At 37.7% G+C, this 21,982-nt stretch overlaps 1 protein-coding gene across 4 annotated transcripts in view; it reads left to right on the forward strand.

Moving 5' to 3' along the window:
• The first annotated feature begins 2,198 nt into the window (after window positions 1–2,198).
• The window catches only part of znf618 (zinc finger protein 618), a 154,042-nt gene continuing 134,258 nt past the window's right edge, over window positions 2,199–21,982 (forward strand). The window contains exons 1-2 of one of the 4 annotated variants that reach the window (XM_039762734.1): window positions 2,199–2,810; window positions 3,074–3,243. The gene's annotated coding sequence lies outside the window, so the exon portion shown is untranslated. The remainder of the gene's footprint in view (window positions 2,811–3,073; window positions 3,244–21,982) is intronic. The other 3 variants (XM_039762733.1, XM_039762735.1, XM_039762736.1) reach the window with 3 other exon arrangements.

The raw sequence follows: 21,982 nt of genomic DNA on the forward strand, positions 1-21,982 counted from the left end.
TGCCTTTGCCTCTTCAGGTCCTCCTCCTCTCCTCTCCTCTCCTCCAAGACTCCGTCCACTTCCACCCGACTCCAGCCATCGAATGGAGGGAGGCGGCCCATTTTATACACACCTGGACGAGCTCCAGATGCCTCCTGATAACCTTCCGCCGGCCCTCCCAGGTGTGGCGGAAGTGCCGGCTGTGCACCCGGAAGCACTCCGGGTGTCCCTGGTCTTCTTCTCCCCCCAGCACCTCTGGATGTGGCAGAAGTGCTGAGGGCCAGGGCTCCTCAGGCATCCGGGCGCACCCTGGCAGTGACCACGGGCCCCTATAGGGTTGAGCTTCTATGCTCTGTTCCCGTGGTCCCCAAAGCCACCAGGGCGGTCACCCCCTTGTGGTCTGGAGGAGGCGTAATCCATCCTCTGGTCCTTCTGTCCCCCCCCAGCCACTCGCCACAATATGTATATATATATATATATATTTATACTGTATATATATATATATATATATATATATATATATATATATATACATACACCCAAACAGGAGTGGACAAAAGTAGGTTTACAGTTGAGAGCTGGTAAAGCGCAGAGTTCGTTCATGTGTTATTATTTATTTATTGTTGTATTATTTGTCTTCTTGTTATTATTATTATTAGGTATTGTAATAATCATAACCTGCATGACTTTTCCCATGTCAACAAATATAGACCTACTTTTGCCCTCCCCATATATATATATATATATATATATATATATATATATATACTGTACATACACACACACAAATATACATATATACTTATACATATACTGTATGTAGTGGCATGAGTAACAAAGGCAAACTGAGTACCAAAAAATAACCAGAGAGCCAACTGGGCCAACCCCATTTAATTAAAAAACTGAAAAGTAAAGTAACAGGCCCTCAGTAGCGCACAAACATAAGCAGTGCAGCTAGTTGCCTCAAGTTTGCCTTCTAGCGACGTCAAAACATAAATGTATCAGGATTTAGTTTTTCAGATGCTCTGTTTCAAAATGTGATGCCACTCTCTGGGGACATAAGAGGCAGGGCTTCTATGCCCTTAACAGGCGGCTTCTTGCTGCTGTGAGGCAAAAAGGTGACAAGACCATTAGCGACAGTGCACCCTCTTGGTCCAGGGTGGTTGAGCATACCTCAGACAAACCTGGAAGGCAATCCTCTGGCGGACATGTGTGACACTATTAGACATATATAAATGAAAGACCTGTATGTGTGCGTGTGTGTATGGAGTTCACAAATACAGTAAAACTGCTCGAGAGTCTTCAGGTTGTTTTTTTCTCAAAGACCATGCGCAGCTAGTATGTATACTTGTATATATATATGCAAAATGTGAAGGGGTATGAATACTGTGTGAATCCACTGTATAACTGCACATACAGTATATATTAAGCTTAAATTTGAGAGGGAATGGGCAGCACTATACACTCTGAATTGAATGATGCGGGCTGTAAATGCAGATACATATTACATACATACACACATACAATATGTGGAAAACACATACATGGAACTGGAACACAATATATGGAATGCATGGAAATGCATACATGGATACATACATATATGGAAATGGAATACAATATATGGAAAATACAACACATGGAAAAATGTGTTTTCATCTATTTTGAAATACCTACAGAACACTGATGCAGTCTAACTCTGAGATTGAATGAGCATTCACTGGAGTGTGTAAAGTGTTTATTAAGGCTTTGGACTTCAAACCATGTGGCTGTAGGTTCAAATCCATCTACTGATACTGTGTGACCATGAGCTAGTTACTTCACCTGATTGTTTTCCAACTGAGAAAACTAAAGAAATGGAGGCCAACTGTATGTTGACTGTTCTTAAGTTGCTCGGAGAAAGGCGTCCGGCCAAATAAGTAGATAATTTATGTGTGTGTGTGTATATATATATATATATATATATATATATATACACACACACACACATGCAAATATACATATATATACACATATACAAATACACATATATATATACACATAATTATGCACACATACAAACTGCATATACACGCAGACATACACAAAAATATGTTGTTGGGCTGGACCGTACAGTATATAAACGCATATTACATGTAGACGCGTACACATTTAAGCCTCGAGGCGGAATGGGCACACTAGTGAGGCACTGAGTAAACTGGCAAACTCCAGTGCTCCAGCAGCACGCCGCGAGTTAGTTCCTCTTGGCCATCTTCCGTAAGGCGCACACCGGGCTGGCCCGTCGGGCTTCTTTTCAGCGGTGTTCCGCTTCAACGGGCTTGAAAGCCCGGGGCCTGGAGGAGGCGTGAGAAAGTTGAGTGGGAGAGTTCATCGCCCGAATCGAGACGGTTTCTAAGAACGATGGGTGCTTCCGCAGCGTACGAGGGAAGGCGGCGAGTCGGCAGGAGCGCTCCAGTGTAACGTTATGGTCGTGCAGCCCTTTGTCTGCTGGAGCTCTCTTGTGCCGTGCGAGAGAGGTGCGTGATGGCGGAGCGGGGTCTGCATTAGGACAGACTGCAACAGAGAAGCGCCGGCGCCACACGCAGCCTCCCTTCCTCCGGAACGAGCGGCTGGCTGGCTGACGGACGGGCAGGAAGGACTGTACACACCGGCGACAACAGCTCACCGACGACCGGGATCCCCTCCCCCCTCTGGTCGCCCCCTCCGCCCCTTTTTTTATTTTCATGTTGTCATTAAGTCCCCTTCTCCACTTCTGCTGTAACCCTGCTATCCCGAGGAGATTGATCGCGAGCCAAACAAGAGAAACCGCATGAACCGCATCCATCGGGGAGGTAAAGAGAGTTCATCTACTTTCTTAAAAAATAAGTTAATTAAGAAAAAAAAAATTGACAAACAACCAAATGAGCTGCTCGTTTTTTTTTTTTTTGGTTTCAATTTCGGCAGAAGAGCAGAGTTCTAATTGCAGAGGCTTGTGAGGCAGGGAAATTTTTAATTTGTGGACTGTTGTTAATAAACTTTTCAGTTTTTCGGAGTCGTCTTTTGGGTTGGATGCGGGTGTTGAAGATTGTTTGTCGGCTTGTTTTTATTTGAACAGTCGCCAGCAGAAATGCATTTAGAGGAGGAGGAGGAGGATAAAGGGTAGCGGACGAAAGAGCAGAAAACGAAAACACACACACACAAAAAAAAGAGCGAGAGAAAAAACGTAGCCATCTTCAGCGCCTGCTTCATCGCACTGGCAAATTTTATTTCTGCAAAACAATAGAGGTAATTTTAAATTAACCTGCTCGCGGATTATTTAAAAATATATGAAGACTGCCCCCACTAATGTAAAATTCTTTGAATTTTCGGCCATTATTTTGTCAAATGTTGATATGCTGTTAAAAAAAAAAATTTAAATGGCGCCACCTGTTGGTGACTATTTACTCAAATTGTAATTTATTTTCTTTTTTTGAGAGAATTGAGAATTTTTTTTCCTTTCTAAATTTAGGACTCGAATTTAAATGCGATTTGTTTTAGGTTTAAATTTGTTTTAGATAAAATTTGCCTTTTAGAATTTAATTTGTATCAAATGTGACAATGTTGTACATTTAAACATTACAATTTGTCTGTATTTCAGGCAAAATGCAGACAACCAATTTGATACATTTTCAAAGATTTCTTTTTATTTACTTTTTGGAAATATAATTATTTGATTTTGACCAAAAATGTAGATCTTACAAGAAAGTAGTGATATCTAATGGTGAAGAAGAGGATTTAGAAAATCGATAAGATTTTAATTGTGTGAAAATATATAGAAAATCATACCTGATATGGTTTAATTGCTCAAAAAGAATGTGAAGGGAAGCAATACCATTACATAACAATATATTCACCAAATTTTATTATAAAATGAAATCTCAATATAAAAATAGGTTTTAATCTTTGATGAATTAAAAATGAACAATTTATTCATCTGCACTAAAATGTTAGTTTTTGCATACCTTTTTAAAATCTTTAAGCCTGTTATTACTTTAAAATGTCAGTTTGCCATCTTACATGCCTTCAGCATTATTTGTAAAAATGAGAACCATTTATCCGGTGAAATTAGTATTGTCTGCCCTTCTTCATCTTCATTGTTTCAGTAACTGAAACTGAATGAAGTTTAAAAATGAAAACTTTTCATAGCAAGCCATTAATTCTTGTTCTCCTTATTGCAAGATTTATTGACTTTTTAAGAAATGTGTACTTAAGATTTGCACTTCAGAAGATTTCTTAAAACTATTTTGTTGCCACACATTTCTAAATAAAAGCAAAGCAACTCCCATTTTAAGTTTTCTAGTTTTTGCATTTTCATTTTTTTGCAGTAGGCCTTTTCTTTCTGTAACTTGTCTGCAGGATTATTCCTATTAAAAACTTGTTTTTAGATCTCGATTGAATACTATTCTTGGAAACACCCCCGCCTCCATTTTTTTTTTTTTCCTTGCCAATAATTTAGAATAGTTTCATTTAGGATATTAACAGGACATTCAGGCCTATATGAAAGAAAAGGCAGGCAGGGAGCTGAGGTGTGTCCAATTTATTTAGGGAAATATAGTAGGCTATTTTGCTGGAAGTGTTAAATTTCTGTGTTTGTTTAGGATTTGCTGATTTGCAGCGTTCTCCACAGAAAAGAGTAAAGTGAGAAGACGCCTCCCTCCAAGCTTGTTGTTTATACTGTACCAGAAAGTGCTGTATTCGCACTCGTGTCTGTAGCATTGACCCATGCAAATTCATTAAACAAAATGGAAGTTTGTTGTTCTTTTTCTCTGTTGAATAGACAGTTTCTGCCATATTTGATTTGGTGAGCTATTTTGTGGACTTAGCTTTTTAATGGAAAGCAAAATTTGGTAGCGGGAATGTTGTAATTGCCTTTTGTTTGTTCAGAAAATATAAGGTTTAAAAGACAGCATTTATGTAGATCAGGCTGTTAACAAACATGCACATGTTGCATTATGAATGTATGGGGGGATGGAGTCCTCTGACTTAAATTTTACTGGATAAATTGGTCTTACTGAAATAATTTCTAAAAGTGTTTTTTATAAGATCCAATTTTATTGAGTTTAGTATATGATAATTAATTTAGTTTTAATTATAAGCATGTCAACATTAATTAATTAAACAACACAAATGAAATTCTACAATAATATGCACATTTTTAGCATAAATATTCATAGAATATTGCATTATCTATTCAGGAGTTTCCAGTACTTAGTCATTCATGGTCAGTAAATCTCGTTTTTTCCATCCTTGATTAAAATGTTATATTTCAGCATGCTGTGATAGGTGTCAGACTCTCTAACCCGCATATTTGTTTCAGGGTCATGAAGTGGATGGATGGGTAGATGAATAAGATGGATGTACTGCGTATTGTCTCAGTTATGAAGCACCGTGTGTTGTGCTTTGGCTTGCGATTATTTTTTTGCGTATTCCTAGTATGTTTTTCCTTGTCTAGGAAACTTTGGGTTGTCTCTTCAAGCAGCAGATGATTATACGCTATGTGGAGACAGAAAGGGAGCTTTTTGTGCTTTGCAAGCACGCACAATTGTATAGTTAAGTCACTGGCTGTGTCTTTTTAGACCATTTGTTTGTGCTGGATGTAAACAACTGTTTAAAATCTGCCGGAATTCCAAATTCTTTAATTTTGTGTATTTTTGAAATCTGCCAGAATTAACCTGGATGAAATTTAAAATTTTTTAGTTTTCAATCATCTAACTGAAATGTATTTAAACTAAATAAGCACTTCATTGCTATAATAACCTCAGTTGCATACATTTGGATTTGGGAAAACAAATAGAAATAAGATTTTAATGCAAACCTTAAACATGAGGACAACCGTGTGCATTACTCCCAACAGCAGCCCACCACCTGTTTTAAAAGGAAACGCTTAGTCATATGTATCAAATTATGTTAGAAGACTCTTTAATGTTAAGATGGAAAGTTTATCTGGGCTGAATCTCGGAGAACTGTTTTCTGTGTTACACAATTGATTGGTGGAAAGATTGTTAGAAAATGGATGGATGGTTGGGTGATTCATTGCATTCAGTTCAGGCAGAGTTCCTCATCACAAGGTAAAGCATTTTTGTCTTCTTGAGCCAATCTGGTTTTGATTATTTTGTACTATATTTGTATATGTGTTCTCCCCCCCCCCAGACACCTTAATATTAGGATGCATCTGAAGTTAGTTTTGAATAGTGGAAAATGTGCCTTATGGAAAATAAGAGTCTGGCTTTTTATTTATTTTTTAGTTGACAGGCTAATTTATGATACATTCAATTGGGCCCAATAAAGTTGTACGTTTTTTGTAAACTCAAATGAAAGCAGTGCGTGCAAACAAAAATTAAACAAAGGCAAATGGCTGTGTTTTTACTAGTTAGCTTCTTATGGTCAAGTCAAACTCCCAAGACTCATTGCAGTCATTGTACAAAAGAGAGCTTCTGGAAAATCCCTTGATTAATAATGCAATATGAATTTAGACTCCGTGCCTAAAACACTTCAAAGATGTTTTTTTAAAGTAGATGGTAGTCCTTTATTACAATAAACATCATTATTATTGTTGTTGTTGTTGATGATATTATTATTATGTATTGGCAAGTAAAATTACAAATTTCAATTTAGCAAGATTTCAGCTTTCAGAGAGATGCGCTATGCTGACTTAACAGAAACCCAGGCTTGCTGCACTGCATTTTTGCTGATAATTTTAGTCTGTGGTGTGGTTTCACACATGCATAGAGAGCAAAACTTGTACATACAGCAATTAGTTTTTTTAAACAAATGTTTGAGCTGTGCATGCACAGTTTTTCAGCCAAAATATTTAATTTGGGGAAAAAGTAAGCATTTTCTAAAATGGCTCCATTAACATTATAATGGTAGATTTTAGTTTCTTTTTGCCTACATACTTGACTTCTTGAAACTTCAAAGTCACTGTCAATGAGACCAACTGGTGTTAGTGTCTATGAAAATCTAAAATGTTACGCCTTATTTCATAGCAATGCTTTTTTAATACTTGGGGGTTATTCTGTTTTTTTTTTGTTTGATTGATTGATGAGGCCTGTGCTGCTAATGCATCCATCATTCTGTTATTGCATAATTTGTTTTTTTTACAACCTAAAACTTTAGCTATGTGTTAAAACATTGACTTTTTTTATATTGTTGCATTTTGATAGTTGTCCAATAACACACATTCTCTGTATGTTGGCTGTACAGTACTGTCTTCTGTGTAATGGCATTGTAATATGTGTAGGGGGTATTGCAATGGTTAAAACTGCTGCCCCATAGCTCCAGGAAACTCTTACATCTAGACACTGCCCAAGTGGATTTTGTACCTTCTGTCCCGTTACGGTGGATTTTTCTAAGAGTACTCTTCTACATTTCAAATGTGTACTATCAAGATTAATTGGTTACTGACAATTTTCCTGGTATGAGTTAGTTTTATTATCTGCATAAGTGTGTTCTGAGAATTACTTGCACCCTGTAATGGGCTGGTTCCTACACTTTTGCCTCGTACTACCTAGATTAGTTGCAATGGATTAATCTTAACATTCTTAAACCTTGTTTATGAAATTTAAGGTTGTGGGTGGCTGGAGCCTCTCCTTTAAGATTTGGGTGTGAGACATAATCCATCTTTGGCCAAAGCACCAATCAGTTTATGGGCTACCCATACATATATATCCTCAACAATACTCGTGCTCATTCATGCCAATTTGTAATTGCCAATTAATCTATTCAGGTTAAAAAAAAATCAATACATGAATGATCTGTGATGTCTGTCTTTATTTATGACATTAAACATTGCTTCTGTTATTCTGTACTCTAAAAATGATCTTGAAATACAATAGTTTGGTAAGCTGCAGAAGTGGGAAAATGTATGAAGTAAATGTGAGCCTTGTTTGCATTATGTGCACCAGCAAATGGTGCTTCAGTAAGTAAGTTGCAACCAATCATGCATCACTTTGAATAAACTCTTCATGGGTCTATACACTGGTACCACAGAGTGATGCTTGATAAATTGTTAATTTACATTGGAGTAGGGGAAAGTGAATTTAGTAAAATGCCAAAGGGCCTAATGTCCGAATTGGAAATTTCTGCCTTTTTATCTAAAACTATAAACAATAAGCATCCATTTACTTTCTTTCTTCCTTTTAATGGCTGCATAAGATGCTTTGCAAGAGTTAACTCTGTGAGGGTGCTAAAGTAAAATAACATAAAAAGCAATAAAAGTGCATGTTATAAGCACCTTTGCAATGTTTATCATATTTTTCACATAATATTCCCCAGTCTTGTTAATCTACTTAAGATTTGCAGGTGGTCAGGCCTCCATGTCAACATTCAGCACAAGGCAGGAACCATCCCTGGGCAGGTTGCTAATCCATCACAGATGGCTACCCACTTCCCCGGTGGGCCATTTGGAAACAAAACTATCATCTGCATGTTTTTATGGATGTTGGATTGCAAGAGTAAAGTCCACAAGGATACAGGGATATTTCTAATACCCCATAGACAATGTACTCAACTTTGGGTTCAAATTCAGGCCATTGGATATCTGCAACATGCTAACCATTGTGCCGGCCAACTGACTGTACTTTAATTGTATATTAACATATATTTAATAAAAAAAAAAAAAAGTTAACGTTTTTGTTTTCTTTCAAGTGTTTATCTTGCATTAATATTGCTAAAAGAGAAAAGTGGAAAGCAAGTATATTGTTAGTAAAACAATATTTATCATTCAAGACTGGGAACAGAGTCCTGAGGTGTTTCAGTGCCAGTGTAAATGCTTAGAGCAACTTTAGTAAAGCTGCCAGAAATAAATTCTTGGGGTGCAACTTGAAGATTCTAGAATTTTCGAAAGGATAGTATGAATGTGCCCTTAAGTTATGGTGCCAATGAGGGAATAAGTAATAAAAACAATTAATTGGTGCAGTTTATTTACCCTCTCTTAATTAACATTTTTTAAGACAACATTTTTCAAATGAGCTCTGCTTAAGTTTAAAATTTTTCTAAACATATCCTGGTTGGTTTTCATTAAACACATTTAGTAGACTAAGTTTTTTTTTAAAAAAAGTAGCTAAATTATTCCTAAAAAATGTATGCATTGTTTGTTTGTATGGATGATATGATAAATCTTGATGAATAATTTGTCCAACATCCCAGTATGAAATGTTTAATGCTACTGACTAACATCGTGCTGAATGTCTACAGCATGTTTCAACCATTTGATATTTCCTGATGTTCTTATAGTTCTTAATGGTTCAAACATGTCCTCCACACTACTAGTAGATTGAAATGTATCAGCCTGCTTTTAAAGTAGTTCTGATTCTTCCATCTTTGCACTTTTGTTGCAAATTTATGTTCAATGTATGGAGTAACTGTGAACATTTGATGAAGCACTGACCAGTTGTCCATGGCTACTGAAACTACTTTTAGTATTCAACACTGTCACATCACTATACATACTCCCACCCTGTTCACTTACCTTACACAATTCCCTGAAAATTGCCACATTCTTATGCTGCACCCATTATTTTCATTTTAACATTTCAAACTAGCACTGTGGTTTAGGGCTGGGCAATACAGTCGGTATCGATCTATATCATGATATAAATCAAATCTCTGTTTCTGCCAAGCTTAAAGGTTCCTTTTTATTTGTAAGTGACGTGAAGATATGATAAGGTTAATTTTGGTTTAATTATTTTCTTTCAGAAGTTGAACATGGCAAATACTGTAGAACATTATACAACTGTATTTCAAATCATAAAATAGGTGCATAGGATAAACAGAAATCTTAGTTCTCACCCAGTCAAAAGCTGCAAGTGTTGCAGGAGAACACAAACATAATGCACAACTAAGTTCTTTGGTCAATTCCAAATGAATAGATCATAAAAAATAAAAAAATGTCTAAATTCAGTCCTGTCAGAAGCTTTCAAATTTTACAGAAGAGCACACCAAATTTGTTAGTCAACTCCAAATAAATAAAATCTTAAAAATTCTAAAATTTTAAATCTAAAGCTAAGATCTTAAAAGCTGTCAATTTTTACTGGAGAACACAAAGTACAATCTTTGGTCAGTTCCAAGTAAATTAAAGTACTTATTAGTACAAAATAAGATATACAGGTGCCGGTCATAAAATTAGAATATCATGACAAAGTTGGTTTATTTCAGTAATTCCATTCAAAAAGCGAAACTTGTGTATTTCATATGTTTATTTCTTTTAATTTTGATGATTATAACTGACAACTAATGAAAGTCCCAAATTCAGTATCTCGGAAAATTAGAATATCAGTTAAGACCAATGCAAAAAAGGATTTTTAGAAATGTTGGCCAACTGAAAGGTATGAACATGAAAAGTATGAGTATGTACAGCACTCAATATTTAGTTGGGGCTCCATTGGCGTGGATTACTGCAGCAATGCGGCGTGGCATGGAGTCGATCAGTCTGTGGCACTGCTCAGGTGTTATGAGAGCCCATGTTGCTCTAATAGTGGCCTTCAGCTCTTCTGAATTGTTGGGTCTGGCGTATTGCATCTTCCTCTTCACAATACCCCATAGATTTTCTATGGAGTTAAGGTCAGGCGAGTTTGCTGGCCAATCAAGAACATGGATACCATGGTTCTTAAACCAGGTACTGGTAGTTTTGGCACTTTGTGCAGGTGCCAGGTCCTGTTGGAAAATGAAATCTGCATCTCCATAAAGTTCGTCAGCAGCAGGAAACATGAAGTGCTCTAAAACTTCCTGGTAGACAGCTGCGTTGACCTTGGACCTCAGAAAACACAATGGACCAACACCAGCAGATGACATGGCACCCCAAACCATCACTGACTGTGGAAACTTTACCCCGCAACGTGGATTCTATGCCTCTCCTCTCTTCCTCCAGACTCTGGAACCTTGATTTCATAAGGAAATGCAAAATTTACTTTCATCAGAGAACATAACTTTGGACCACTCAGCAGCAGTTTTGTCTTTTGCCCAGGCGAGACGCTTCTGACGCTATCTCTTGTTCAAGAGTGGCTTGACACAAGGAATGCGACAGCTGAAACCCATGTCTTGCATACATCTGTGTGTGATGGTTCTTGTAGCACTGACTCCAGCTGCAGTCCACTCTTTGTGAATCTCCCCCACAATTTTGAATGGGTTTTGTTTCACAATCCTCTCCAGGTTGCGGTTATCCCTATTGCTTGTACACTTTTTTCTACCACATCTTGTCCTTCCCTTCGCCTCTCTATTAATGTGCTTGGACACAGAGCTCTGTGAACAGCCAGCCTCTTTAGCAATGACCTTTTGTGTCTTGCCCTCCTTGTGCAAGGTGTCAATGGTCGTCTTTTGGACAACTGTCAAGTCTGCAGTCTTCCCAATGATTGTGTGGCCTACAGAACTAGACTGAGAGACCATTTAAAGGCTTTTGCAGGTGTTTTTAGTTAATTAGCTGATTAGAGTAAGTGTGGCACCAGGTGTCTTCAATACTGAACCTGTTCACAATATTCTAATTTTCCGAGATACTGAATTTGGGACTTTCATTAGTTGTCAGTTATAATCATCAATATTAAAAGAAATAAACATTTGAAATACATCAGTCTGTGTGTAATGAATGAATCTAATATACAAGTTTCACTTTTTGAATGGAATTACTGAAATAAATCAACTTTGTCATGATATTCTAATTTTATGACCAGCACCTGTGTGTGTGTATATATATATATATATATATATATATATATATATAAAAACCCTACCTCAATAATGCATCCTTTGTGTAGATTCTGTTTTAAATGGTTTGGAAGCAAACCCACAAATAGACAAAAAAACATTTTGTATATGAATTTAAGCAGGTTTCAAATGTAAATGAAGGAGAATATAAACAAAATTAATATTCACTCAATTGTGGTCAGCTTATGCTGCAAGATAGGTCTGCATGGCGGGACTTGTGGGACCCAATGCAGTGGCTTACAACACGGACTGATTTTTAGTGTTGTGGGTGGTCGACACCCTTGTGGGGGCAGGAACTAGAGACTAGGAAATTAAAATTAATTTGAAATGTACTTTTCATTGTATAGAATTCATATAAATCATTTGTCTATGCAGTTAGGACGCATGTGCAGCCTTCTCAAGATTGCAGAGCCCGGAGACATCCTTACATTCACAGCATTTCAAACTGCATTAAAAAAGGAGAAAACGAGATTATAAAACTCAAAGGGAAGTCTGACATTTGGCAGGCATTTTCAATTGTTATCGATGCATTGGCAACCAAGTGCCATTTGCTTGTTGCAATTAAATCTTGAACATACAGTGGACACAAGTTAGATACCTCATGTTTAAAGCACCATATATGTGCAGTAGTAAAGGGTCAAACTAAACTGACATTCTTGCCAAACTTGTCAAAAGTAAGAATAAACTAACACTAAAAGTGAAGCACTGGATAAATGTGTGAGTTTTGTTTGCAAGGTTATTGGCTTTATGACACAATGTCTGGTGAGGGCTATATTCAACTTGAGTAGTACCTGGTTGACACAGCAGCTAAAATTGGAAAGTCTGTAGTTTAAAGAGGTACTGCCCAATCCGATGAGTGTATTGCGGCACGTGGTAGAAAAAGCAAAAAACTGAGAAAGGATATGATTTACGACATGTTAGAGACTGTTTATAATTATGGGCGTGCTGTCACAACTGATATTTGGCCTGAAAATGTTGAGAAAAGCTCTTTCGTATCTGCTATAATCCATTATATTAATGAGAGTTACAATCTTGTGTCAAAGGTGCTTTTTGCGATCCTCTTTGATGCAGGTATGATTAAAACGGGTTGAAAACATTCACACTTTACTGTCTGAATAACTTATGAGTTTTCAGAATTGACTTCTAATGATTGAGGAGCAAACACGATCACTGCCTTACGAGGCTACGCCAGATTAAACTTTAGTGCCCACATTCTTAACACGATTCTTTTAAGTGCTTTTACACCAGCAGTGATGGAGAAAGCACCCAAAGTTGCACAGCTTCTGGCTAGTGTAAAAAAGTTAGTCCGGTATTTTAAACATACTGGAGAACAAGTCAAGATTACGAGGTCACTCAAATAGATCTGTGGAGACAAGATACGCTGTATTCAGTGTTTCAGCAATTTAATGATTTCTGTCATCAACAAAAAGATACAACTGTGGTCTCTTTTTTTTATGAAACCATTCAAAGATGCGGCAACTGACACAGAATCTGATACTACTGAAAGAACTTGTCAACAAACAGTCAACACCAACTCTTATCCACATGCTCTACAAAGTAGCAACATTTCTCAGCCCAGAGCTTCCATTTCTATATCTTTTATTTAAGAGGATCGCAAAGGTGCAGGAACAAGAAGAGATTTGTAGTAATTTGTAATAATCACTATTTAATGCAATTGTACTCTAAATCAGCGAGTGCAGTGAAGTTCACTGGTTAGCTGTTAGTAATGCCCACAGAACTTGCGAGCAGACGAGAGGATGCCAGTACACTCAGTGTTTTGTTTGGTTACAGTGTGCTTCTATTGATAAGCAAAAAGTTCTGTGAGAAAGTGGGGAGTTTTTGTTAAGCTACCAGTAAGTAATATGCTGACTAGAAAAGTGTATGTTTTAAGCTTAAACATATTTGTGTGACTTGTACATAGACAGAACATACATTCTCTGTTTTCACATTTTTGTGGAATGAATAGCAATTAACACATATTGTACAGTACAGTACTTTATTTTAATATAGAATAGTAATAGGTTGCCTGCTTACAAAGGTTTAACAAAACATGTTGCTTGCACTGCTCTGTTTTGATCTTTTCTGTCAAAAAGATGTGTGAACTTGTGCTTAGAAATTCTATAAGTCCCATTGGAAGATCTGTATTAAATTCTGATGAAGCAGAATCGTCACAAAAAAAAAAAATGAAAAGAACAGCGAGGGGAAACCTTCAGGCACCTCCTCATACAAGATCATGTTAACGGGCTTATCAACCATACGTGATTTTTTGCCTAATGGAAGCACTGTGTTTCTGTGGACAGGAGCAGGACAAAACTGTTATGGTGAGGATGGGAGCGAGACAAATGAGGCCAAGCGGATGTGAGAGTGGGTGGACCTGGGATGGAGCAGGCGAATACAGATTTAAAAAAATCAGTGCCACACAGACCTCTACTTCAAGACAAACAAAAACAAAAGCACAAAAAAAATCCCCATTAGTTCAGCACTTGCATGGGTCTGGGACTGTGAAGGCTTACATGTTGTGTTCTCTAAAGGATGGCACTGTTTCAGTTGTTACAAAAGATAAATGATTATGTGAATTTCCCCTTGGGATTAATAATTATCTCTCTCTCTCTCTCTCTCCCTGTTACCCACCCACCTGTTTGTTGGAACATGCTTTCAACATAGTTTGCAGTGCATGTTACTCTGCCTCTTGACAGACTTTAAATAGCCAAAATATCCCCACGGTATCAAATTCTTCTGACCCTTTTTTTAAAAAAATGTCCCCGTTTTTTAAGCCATGGTCTGTGTCCTTTGGGATGTCTTCTTCGCGATATCGTTTTCTGTCATCATTATCTCTTTTCACTGGCTTCCACTCCTGACGTGCTAGCATGTGTGGCATGTGTGCCGCTGCCACTTGCTACTCCTACGCTCTGTGCTGTATATGTCAACCTAACCTGACATGGCTGTAATTCTATTCCAGCCACTTGATTTGTTTGGTGCTGCACTATTCTCATTGTCATTGGATTTTCATGTTGTCTGTCATAAAACATTAATGGAATGAGTTCTGTCGGCACTGTGTCGAGCTTGTCTTATATTTTATATCAAGAAAAAGTTATTTTGCGGTAATTATCTTTATTGTTTTATGTTTATACTATGGTCTGGTCCGTTCACCTCATAAGCTTGTCTGTTTCTGTCTCTCCATTTCTTATGTGTATCTTTGCTTGTCAGTCAACTTAGTTGATTGTTTCAGTTGTAGTGAGTGGGGAGATGCTTTTGTGGGGTCTATTTATTTTTATTTTGTACTATAGAAGTAAATGTTGTATGTGATGCATTAACAGTGATGTTTCACATACTTCTGCAATAAGTACTATGCTAAAGAGAGGTTGGTGTGTCTTTCAGCACAGAATTTGCACTTGCATAATCTTGGCTGATTTTATTATGCAGTCCTGTGGCGATCCATCACAAACATGTTTGCATCCTAATTTGTGTTGCGACCCTTCGTTTAAGAAATGCTGGAATATATGGATTCAGAAATGTGATGGATTGGTCTGATTACTTGATGAGCATTTTTTTTACATTGAAATATATCCTTTCTGAGGAACTTCCCCCTTCTGGATATGCAAATCAGTGTAGGAGAGGGATTTATAATTTTGTTGGTCTCAAAAGTGTAAAATCACTACTCTATTTATTTAAACCTGTAGCTGGGCTACCTTAGTAACAAAATAAGTGACTGTTTACACAGTGTTTGCTGTCAAAAACAATTCATGAGATATTGTTTCAAAACTTTCATGCCTGCCAGAGTTGCTTAGTTTATGATGTGCTTGAAGCAGAACCACTCTGTAAACTACTGTAGTAATAATGATAAAGTAACATCTCATTTGGCTGTATGCAGCACATTGGGCAGTGTGGAACAGGGCAGTGGTTGAGCCTTGTGAAAGCATTTCTTATATGGACACAGGATACCTCCCAAAGAGACATATGTGTCAAGGAAGACGTTTAAATACAAGAACGTTAGGAAGGGGACAGAGATGTTAGACGAGGAGTAAATAGAATTGTTGCATTGGATTTATCTTGCGCAACAGGAAGATTCCCATCCCCACCACTCTTAAGTCAGTGGGAAATCGGGGAAAAAATCTAATTCTCACTTAGGGGATCTGTTAAACACTTTTGTTAAAATGTGGAAGGATCTAGTCAAAAACTTTTTAGAATAAGCGTCCATTTTGGGGGAAAAGACACCTTTCTTTTCTTGCTCCTTTTATAGAGTAGCTTCAGTTGCCTGAAGTTCTCTCCTTGTCTTGGGTGGGGGTTCAATTTTGCTCTGATTTGTTAAATTTGATTCGACTGTATGGAATGTTATCTGTTTCTAATTAAAATGAATAAATAAAAAAAAAATCATGTAGTTCGGTAGAGAGTAGAACTTTATTTTGTGAGATCTACGTAAATAAGCTTGGTGAGCATGTTGAGTGGCTTGTTTTTGTCCAAATTGTTCTAATGATCTAAAACAATGGGCAGCATTTATTTATTTATTTATAAAGCACTTTAAAAGCATCATCAAGGCTAACCAGAGTGTTGTACAATTAAAAACCCAACATAACAGACAAACAGTAACCAGAGGGTAAAAGAAACAGAAACACATAAGAACTGAAGAGGTTCATAATAAAAAGTATACAGATAGCCAACATGTCATACTGGGTTAAAAGCCATAGAGTAAAAGTGTGTTTTTAAATAAGATTTAAAGACAGCTAGTGAAAGAGCCTGCCTAACATACAACAGCAAATCATTCCAGAGTTTTGGAGCTGCAACTGAAAAAGCCCGATCACCTCAGAGGTTTGCATCGTGTCTTGGGAACACATAAAAGCATCTGGTCTGCTGATCTGAGAGAGCGAGACGGTACATAAGAGTGCAGCAGTTCCAACAAATAAAATGGGGCACAACCATTAAAGGATTTAAAAACAAATAACAGGGTCTTAAAATGGATTCAACAATGAACTGGAAGCCAGTGAAGGGAAGCCAAAATCAGGGTAACATGCTCATGCTTTCTTGTGCCAGTTAAGAACTGAGCAGCAGCATTTTGCACCAGCTGTCGGCGAGCTTTGGATGCCTGGCTAATTCCAAAAAGAAGCGCATTGCAGTAATCTAGACGAGATGTTATAAAAGCATGTATCACTGTTTCAAGGTTGTGTTTATACCATTATACATGGAAAGCAATTCTTATGATTTAGAGAGTAGCAGTTAATAAGACTTAAAACAAACTGAAAAACACTACATTTGCAGTGCTTGTTTTGTTTTTAAAGACAATGAAGGGTCTCAGTACAACATCCAAAGTACTATCAAGTTAGCAAAAACATTAGTGACATATTGCAGTAACCAAGGAGCAGTCTTTAATTTTGAGTACATTGAATGTAGGGCAAGTTAGAGATGAATCTATATACACAAGCAACAGCAGAAAGAGAAAACAGACAAATAAGTAAAATTAGGGAATACCAATTAAAACAGAATAAAAGTAAGGTCCGATGGCCAGGGAGGACAGAAAAAAACAATAAAAAACTCCAGACGGCTGGAGAAGCAAATTAAATCTGCAGGGGTCCCAAGCCACAAGACCGCCCAGCCCTCTCTTGGCATTCTACCTAACATAAATTACCTCAATCAGTCATTGTATTCAGGGTTCTCATGGAAGAATTTAATGATGACTTCTGGCCTTTATTCCATCGATGTAGGGACATCATGGCTCTTGGAATTCTAAGTACTGTAGACACTCATTTGAAGATCTTAGGTTACGATTTAGAGTATATGGTGTAAGACATTAATAAATATAAGACGGAGTGAGATTAGTTAAGGCTTTGTAAACTATAAGTAGTATTTTAAAGTCAATTCTAAATGACACGGGTAACCAGTGTAGTGACATCAAAACTGGGATGATGTGTTCGGATTTTCTTTTCTGAGTTAAGATTCTAGCAGCTGCATTCTGGACTAGTTGTAATCGATTGATGTCTTTTGGTAGTCCTGAGAGGAGTGCGTTACAGTAATCTAGCTGACTGAAAACAAAAGCGTGAACTAATTTTTCAGCAACTTGCAATGTTATAAGAGGTCTAACTTTTGCTATATTTCTTAAGTGAAAAATGCTGTCCTAGTAATCTGTTTAATATGTGATTAAAATTCAGGTCACTGTCAACAGTTACCCCTAAATTCTTTACCTCCGTCTTGACTTTTAATCCAATGCATCAAGTTTACTTCTAATAATCTCATTATATCCATTATTGCCAATCACTAAAATTTCTGTTTTCTATTTTTATTTTGTTTGAGAAAATTACTATTCATCCAATTAGAAACACAAGTAAGACATTGTGTCAGTAAATCAAGAGTGTCGGGGTCGTCAGGTGCTATTGATAAAAACAGCTGTGTGTCATCAGCATAGCTGTGTTAGCTCACATTGGCCTCGAGATAATCTGACCTAATGGAAGCATGTAAATTGAAAAGAGCAGCGGACTCAGGATAGAGCCTTGTGGAACACCATATAGAATATCATGTGTCATCGAAATATAATTACCACAACTAACAAAGAATTTTTTACTTTCCAGGTAGGATTCAAACCAATTTAAGACACTGCCAGAGAGGCCCACCCATTGACTAAGGCGATTTTTAAGAATATTGTGATCAATGGTATCAAATGTGGCACTCGGATCTAAGAGGATGAGGACAGATAAACGGCCTCTGTCTGCATTGACCCGCAAGTCATTTACTACTTTAACGAGTGCAGTTTCTGTGCTGTGATTTGTTCTGAAACCCAACTGAAACATCAAGAAATGCATGTTCATTGAGGTGATAATTCAGCTGCATAATGACTGCCTTCTCTAGAGTTTTACTTAAGAAAGGTAGATTAGGAATAGGTCTAAAATTTTCAAAAGCAGAGAAATCAATATTATTTGTCTTGAGCAGGGGTTTAACTACAGCAGCCTTAAGACAGTCTAGGAAGACCCCTGTATCTAATGATGAGTTTACTATGTCAAGAATACTATCAATTAGCACGCCGGATACTTAGAAAAAACTTATTGGTATTGGTTCAAGGACGCAGGTGGAGGGTCTAAGTTGAGAAATTATTTTATATAAATCAGGTAAATCTATCCAGGTGAAAGAATTTCTTTATTATTTTATGATGGAGTACCGGGGTTTAAGAGGATCAGTATTCAGGAGATGTACTATATTATTTCTAATATCATTCATTTTTTGATTAAAAAATACAACAAAAGCCTCATAAGTTTCTGGAAATATACTGGAAGTATTTTTGGAGGCATTCCATTTAGTGACCTGGGTTTAGCAGACGATCAAATGTAGAGAACAAGACTCTGGGATTACTAGCATTGTTATTTATAATTGTACGTACGGACTATGTTGTTGTATTCTGTTATTTTAACCTTCAATATCTCATAGTGGATAATCCAGTTTAGTTTTTCTCCATTTACGCTCAGCTCTCCAGCATATTCTCTTTAGATCAGACACTCTTTGGGTCTTCCATGGAATAACAGTGCTAGAAGATTTTTTAACTGTCTTTTCAGGCTTGACTATGTCAGCAGTAGCTCTCACCTTAGTATTAAAATTTTCTACCTTGCTGTTAACATTATTCTCACTATTGTAGTACGCACTACAAAAGGACTGGTTGCTTAAAATGTTTGTAAGTTGTGAAGCTATTGATGAATCAAAGAAGTGTTTTTTAACAGTGTGCTTCTCGTCAATATTTTCTATCATTATCCAACCCGCTATATTCTAACTACAGGGTCATGGGGGGTCTGCTGGAACCAATTTCTATCATTTTTTCTATATTAAATAGTAAGAGAAAATGGTCTGATAGACCAATATCAACGATCTGCTTCACATAATCTTTTAGTCCTTTTGTAATTACTAAGTCTAACTTATGACCTGCTTTGTGTGCAGGCTGACTAATGTGCTGGCTCAAATCAAAAGAGTCCATGAGGTTCATGAATTCTTTTACTTTCGAGTCACACTGATCAATATGAAAGTTAAAGTCACCGACTATTAGAAATGTGTCATTGTTCGTAATTACAATTGACACCTAGTCTGAGAATTTCTCAAAGAAAGACGCATTGTATTTAGGAGGTCTATACACAGATAATACTAGAAACTGAGAAACTCCATGAATAACAATGGCAAGATACTCAAAGGACTTGAATTTGCCAAAGCCGACATCTTTACACTTTAATCAGCTCGAGTAAATGTTTGCTAAACCGCCACCTTTCTTACCATGGCGATCCGCATGAGCAAAGCTGTAATTCGGAGGCACAGATTCGATTTAAAAACAGCCACACCATCAGAACTAAGCCATGTTTCACTTAGTGCAATAAAATCAATTTTCCTATCATTATTAAGATTGTTGATGGAAAACGTCTTGCTGGTTAATGCTCTAACATTTAATAAAGCCATATGTAATGTTTCGAAAGAGCAGAACTTAATTGCATTATGGGCATTCGAGATAGAAAGTAAGTTATTTTATTAGCGCTGCTCTGTGCGTATTTTTTATTTAATCTATAATCTGTTTATATATCATTAAGAGGTGTAATTGTAATTAAATTATTTGTATTTATGCCACACTGCCTCGTTTTTTCTACATGCATTGAGGTTAGTTATTACAGTACAGTTAGTCCCCCGGTTACGGACATCCGATCTACGACATACGAACGAGGGCGCAGCTGTGACACGTGCGCCCCAGTAACTGCCGCTCCGTCATCTTCTGCCTGGGGACGCTGCAAGTGGTGGCTGAACGAAGGCTGGAGGGGGGTGATTTCGCTTCTTGTGCAGTGCAGCATCCCTCGGGCGGCACCCGGCGGCAAGCGGTTTCACTGGCTGTCCACCACACGTGGCTGCCCGTTCATTCTCGGTGGGTGGCTGGTAATGCTGCAAACGGTATCCCGGTTGTGGCTGAAAAGGAGGCCATTGAGGGTGAACTGGGAGGTGGGGGGGTAGCATTGTAGTGTGCTTAGGATGGCTGCATGTTGAATGGGGGCGGTGCTGCGGCAGACACTGCAGGCAGCACACTGTAGTGGAGGTGACAGTGAGGTGGGCTGGTGAACCGCCCCTCGCTGCCTCCATTCATTCTAAATAGCAAGCCTGCTTGTACTGTTACGTACATAGCAGGAAGTTGTCTCTTGTCAGTACAGGGCGGTCCAGATCTAATTATGCAGATCCAGGATGACTTTAATTTATGCAAAGACAATTCCAGTTTGGCGCGAAGATAATTCTTTGTGTCATCAGTTTGCACACTTCTTGATGGTCTAGGATTTTTCAGGTGATTTTTCTATGTAATAAACTGAATAAGTTATAGCGTAATGAAAATTGGATAATTATATTTGGATGGCCCTATAGATCAGATGTGTTAACGGGTGCCTTCCTGCTATGATAGCATGTACAGTGCTGTACCATAGAGTTCATCTTAACGTTTTGTCTTCTCCCTTCAAGAATGTCTCTGAAACACAAATCTGATGCAAGTGTTGGTGATATAGTAAAGAAGAGAAAAAACATCACCATTGAAAATAAAGAAATAATAAAAAGGTCAGAAAGAGGTGAAAGTCCATCATTCATTGGCAGAGCACTTGGTTACAGTCGGTCAACAATAGCATTTATTAAAATAATGTACCTGTTCCGACTTACATAGAAATTCAACTTAAGTACAAACCTACAGTCCCTATCTTGTACGTAACCCAGGGACTGCCTGTATTAACGCAGTGCACTTTAGAGGAAGATTTAGTTACCGAATTATCACATCCTAGCAAAGTATTATGCAAAGGGTTAGGAGTAAAAATAGACAGTCAAGAGAGACAAATTACCTTAGCGATGTTTTCAGAGAGGACCCGGGCCCCAAGTCTATTTGGATGCAGACCATCCTGTTTGAAGAAACGAGGCCTCTCCCAGAAGAGGTCCCAGTTGTTGACAAACCCGATATTTTGACTCGCGCAGAAGCCTTTCAGCCAGATGTTTGACGCCAGCAGATGACTGTACTACTCATTCGATCTTCTAATGAGAGGTAGGGGACCGGAAATTAAGATTCTTGCAGCCGGGGTCCTCTCCTTCGTGGCTTTAATAAGTGCTGAGGAGACTGCCTTGACAATCTCCGACTGTCAAGTGTCTTGCGTCGTTTACCCCGCCGTGTATCACAATGGATCCTCTTCTTGTGCCTCTCGAAGACTGTTGGCACTCGTCTTGTAAAATCTTGGACAGAAGCACTAGGAAAACGTGGGACAAAAGTTTTCTGATTAGGGCAAGAGATATTTAGGTTTCATACAATTGAATCTCCAATCAC

This window comes from Polypterus senegalus, chromosome 9 (assembly GCF_016835505.1).
Source record: "Polypterus senegalus isolate Bchr_013 chromosome 9, ASM1683550v1, whole genome shotgun sequence".
Taxonomy (NCBI): Eukaryota; Metazoa; Chordata; class Cladistia; order Polypteriformes; family Polypteridae; genus Polypterus; species Polypterus senegalus.